Raw genomic sequence first — 5,006 nt, forward strand, 5'->3', positions numbered from 1 at the left:
TATCTGGCGAAGGAGGTCAGAGCGCTTCGGCGAAACGGAAAAAAATGAAGAAAACCCCGAAACATTTGCAAAAAATATACGGACGAGAGGGTTATCAAGACACATATTTTTAATAACGAGGTTAAATTGGTGTGCATAACAATGTAAAAAATGCGCATGAGGAAAATCTTCTTTTATATAAACTTGAACACCATGTTTCGACCTACTCATGACTGCCACGCCGTTATAAGTTTGAACTATCAATTTTGACTTCGCGTTGTAAGGCTCTAACACTTCTTTCAGTACAGCCGATATCCCGCAAGCCGTGCGATCAACGATTGGTACAAAGCTGTGAAATCTCTCGGTAGGTTTACCATCTTTCACAAACCGAAAAATCACAGCCAGTTGGCAAACGCACGTGATGTCAGTTGTCTCGTCAGACTGAATCGAAAGGAACTGGCAATTCTCAATTTCCAGAGCCAAATGTTGTAAATAAATTTTATACATTGAGTCGAGCAAATCATTTTGGATATCCTTAGATGTCCCTTTCGAAACAGTTGCGGCATCAAGATGATCTCTCAATACTGTATCTAGGGATGCGGTGTATTCCACCATATCAAAAAATACCCCTCTATTAGAAGAGCCAGCCCGTTCATCGTGCCCACGGAGGGACAGCTCGTGACAACCAAGGAACTTCAAAACATCTATCAATCGACCGAGAACATGGCGGTTTTTCTCGACGTTTTGGTTGTGCCGACGAATAGAAACCGCGCGTCCTTCATCCAACTGTGCTGCAATATTAACATTTCCGAATGTTCGGTATTTTACTGCATTGTCCAGATGCTCCATAGAAGATTGATGATCCCTGACACGCTCGGAAAGATGTTAAAGATCTCTAAAACCAAATTTACACCAACGTGAGTCACGGGCGGTAGCAAAAAGTAGGCAATAAAAACAAAAAAGTGCATTTTTGTCCTCGCTGTAACACAACCATTCGTTTTTTTTATACCAAGTTTCTGCGCAGAATGTACGCCGACGCTTTCCTCCGTCATGGGATTGTTCCAGTGAACAATTTTTTGGTTGATAAGGCCCAAGACGTTGTACCTCTAATTTTTGTTCCAGCGGCAGCTGCGAAAACGGAGTGCGAGGTAGTGCATCAACCTTATTCATTATGAGGTCTAAGGCTAAGAAATGCGAAGCCGGAAAGAAGTGAGGAGCTCAAAAGGAATGTGGAAAATCGAAAGCAAATGGACTAAAGGTCTCTAACTGATTCAAATAGCGAAACAATCGACAAAAACGAAGGCGAGGAAACTATCAACTCTTCAAGCAACCAACGAACGAGAAGGAATGCGTGAATATGTCAACACGTTGTTGTAAGAAACGTCGGCATTGTGTCGTCATAATTTCGGGGCTAGCCCCGATTGGCCCCGATGATTTAGTAAAAGAAACAGAAAACAAACGAGACAAACGCGGCGAGTGGAAGATAAAAGAGAGAATACGATATACAATGAGCAACCGGGGCAAAATCGGCGTCGCCCCGTCGACGTTCGGCGAAGGCTTTGCGAGCGAAAAATGAACCATGTCGGGAGAATATGGCTAGTGTAGACAGTCTGTGCAACCGATATTGAGGTATTTTTCGAATATTTTTTATTATACCGAAAAAACAACCGGGGCATTGCCCCGGTTGGCCCTATTGACGCGCCGCCACTGCAGCATTCATTCGTTTTTGTGTATCACCTTATTACCGAACAGTCGATCGCGAGCCATTTTGAACATTTCAGTCGATCGCGGTAGAAAAAAGGTTTGCCACCCGTGGTATAGAAGACTATAGAGAATGCAATAATAACGATATTTAGGGACGATCGTCTTAGTTTTGTAATATTTCGAAGTCCCGAAGATTTATATTTTGGTATTAATTTTGATATGCAGTACACGGAGTGTTTTGTCAATTTATTCTGCCTTCGAAGCATGACAAAAACATCAATATGCTTGGTTAGAATTTGTTTTCTTGCTTAGTTTCCTCATTTAGGCATATCTCTCACTTATTTGTGCTTTAGTGTGGCAAAATCCCGACTGTTGTTTGAGTAAAATCGGTACATTCATCACTTGCTCGAGTAACAGTTTAAAATTATATTAGGTTCCAGGTCAGTATTATTAGAAATGTTAAAGTTTTATTAGAAAATACACCGAATCAGATATATAATCGTATGGATCACAATAACATTGCCCTGACTTTTGTGTAATTTTTTACAGTGTTTCATGACATGATGAAGAACATGGCTTTATTTATAGGTCCTAAATCCCCGGTATTGATGTGATAACTAACTATGCCTGTAAATAATTTAGTAGAGTCTGAAATATAATCTACTTTTCACCATAGTTTGTAAAAGTTGAGGATCTTTTGTACATTGCCCCAGCCACTTATGTAAAAATGTGAGATTTTAGAAAAACACCCCACCACGTTTTAAAATAACAGATTAGTAAGTATCCAGTTGGGGTTCGGTAAGAAATGTTTGAAAATTTGTATTTCCTGCGCATCCTAACCCAAAATCCAAAATAATTATTCATTCACTCATTTTAGCGTTGGCGGGGGTGTTTTTTGGGCGGTGGCTTTTTACAAAAGATCCTAAATTGATCCCGGTGATTCAACATACCTGGGCGTCACTTTGTTCACGCTTCACTTTTATCCGATAGAATCAAGTATTAAATATTCGGGATACGACATTCTCAGTACCCAATCGATTCTTCATAATCCGGGGGTTTCCCTAGTTCAAATTTTGTTTTGGCGGCAAAATGTTGAATGAACGTTGTTTCACCGGGAAACCAGCGCCAGTGTTATTATATACTTATGGTAATTGAGTTAAAAAAAAATACGAACCGGCCAGCTTTCATCATTTGCTTTTTTTTATAGATACTTGGAATATCTTTCCCAAGATGTGCCAAATAATTTACGTGAAAATCATTTTGTCCGACTCTGACAACGCCCTTTCGTCTGGTGGAAATCCTTTTGGAATAATAGATAACGCGGGTAAATTTATAATCTTTCAAAAATTTAAAATATTTAGGACAACAATCATTACCCTGATTACAAAATCATACAAATATAAGTTTCATATAAATTTAAAATGTTTTATTCTGCAACAAGCTTTCACAATTTGAAAATGACTCAAAAATGACTTTAAGACATAAAGTCCAGATATTTCAGCTCATCCTACCTAATAGTAGAAGCCCTGTCCTGGTCATAAGTCTTATTGATATTCAAATCTTGCACCCGCAGAAAGACGGTTTTTGGACACGTTTAGTGGACATAACGATCGTTTTATGGTTATGTTGTTCTTGTTCTTGTTTGACACATTTTGGACACCTAGTGGAAATATTAAAAAACCGCTTTTCTCTTTGATCACTGGACCACTTGCTTTGAAATTTTTAGTGGTTAAAGATGAAATTTCTCTTCAGAAGGCTATTACTTTTGTTTATTTCAAATATGCCTGTTGGCTCTGTAGGATTTGTTTTTGTTTGCCATGACGTCACCGAACGTTCTGCGGACATCGGACGCCATTTTGTGTCCTACTGTACTGCTTCGCTTGGTGTGAATATATTTGTAGACTGTGATCTGACGGTACGGTAAACCGTATACTGTACTGCGAACAGACGTGTCCATATATTTGGGCGTAGCTCTCTTGTATTTATAGGGCATTTGGGTATGTTTGGTATTTTTAACTCTTAGAACCGAAACCTGAACCAGAATCAGAATATAAGCGGTCCAAATTTCATACTCATAATGATGCTAATCGGATCCTAAATTTGTCACAGAATTCACTACAAATTATTATTATTCAGTTCAGTAAAATAGGTTAGTATCAGTTCTAAAGATATCAAAAGGACAATTAAAACCTTACACTGCGAATCTTCAATCCCAGGATCATGAAATGGCCAAATCAAGGTCTAAGAAGCGTCACGCTTCGCAGAAGCGCGCGAGAGTATTACAAAGTCAGAATCAGTATAATCGATGAACGCATGTATCACTGGCGCAATGACACGCAACAACGAAAAATGAAGCAAATAAGGCAGTTGCATACACTATATATGTGTTTCATAAACTATATAAGTGTGTTAAGTTAGAAATCTCCTCACTCCGGTGATAATTAGAGGAAAGGCTGAACTGAAAAGGTACCGTTCTTTTTAAAAATACTAGTTCCATCTGTATCAGTGGCTTTTGTACCTTGTGGCCCTTTTCGGGTGGTGATATATCACCTGATTCTACACCTTGCATAAAATTGCACGATGGAAGTTGAACAACATTTACCCGAATCCTATCATCGCCCCCCTTTACTGATTTTCTAATCGTTTCTCATTATATATGTTTAATGCATGGTTATGATAATTGGACACGTTTAGTGGACATACCGATCGTTTTGTTGTTATGTTGTTCTTTGACACGTTTTGAAGAGATCGCTTTTCTCTTTGATTACTGGTCCAATTGCTTTGAAATTTTTAGTGGTTAAAGATAAAAATTTTCTTCAGAAGGCTATTACTTTTTTTTGTTATGACGTCATCAAAATTATTGCCATTAGGTGGCGCTACGTGTCCATATATTTGAGCATAGCTCTCTTGTTTACTTTAGGCTAGTTTATTTACAAACATCGAAGATGTTCTAGATTTCTATACATTATGTGGTTAAATACCTCTGTTTCATACTATAACGGGGTAGGATTCATGCCGCAACCCGAAATTCCGTAAGGTTTTAATGCAAAAACGATCGATTAGTTTAGATTAGTTTCCTTTCGAAGTAAAATGTAAATTTCTGCCTTAACCAAATTCGTGAAAATTACTTCGACTGATTAAGATGCATTTTCCGGCGTTTTAGTTTTGGCACGAGGCGTTTTGTTTTCCACCTTTGCTTTGTAATACTGTAAATATTGTTCATAAAATGTAACTCTTTACGTCACACTTTTATAGCCCGCCAGTATAGGTGAGGAAATTTTTGACCCCTGGTTTAAAAACCGTGCCCACCCCTGATCTAAAAC

Source organism: Styela clava, chromosome 12 (assembly GCF_964204865.1).
Source record: "Styela clava chromosome 12, kaStyClav1.hap1.2, whole genome shotgun sequence".
NCBI classification, from domain to species: Eukaryota; Metazoa; Chordata; class Ascidiacea; order Stolidobranchia; family Styelidae; genus Styela; species Styela clava.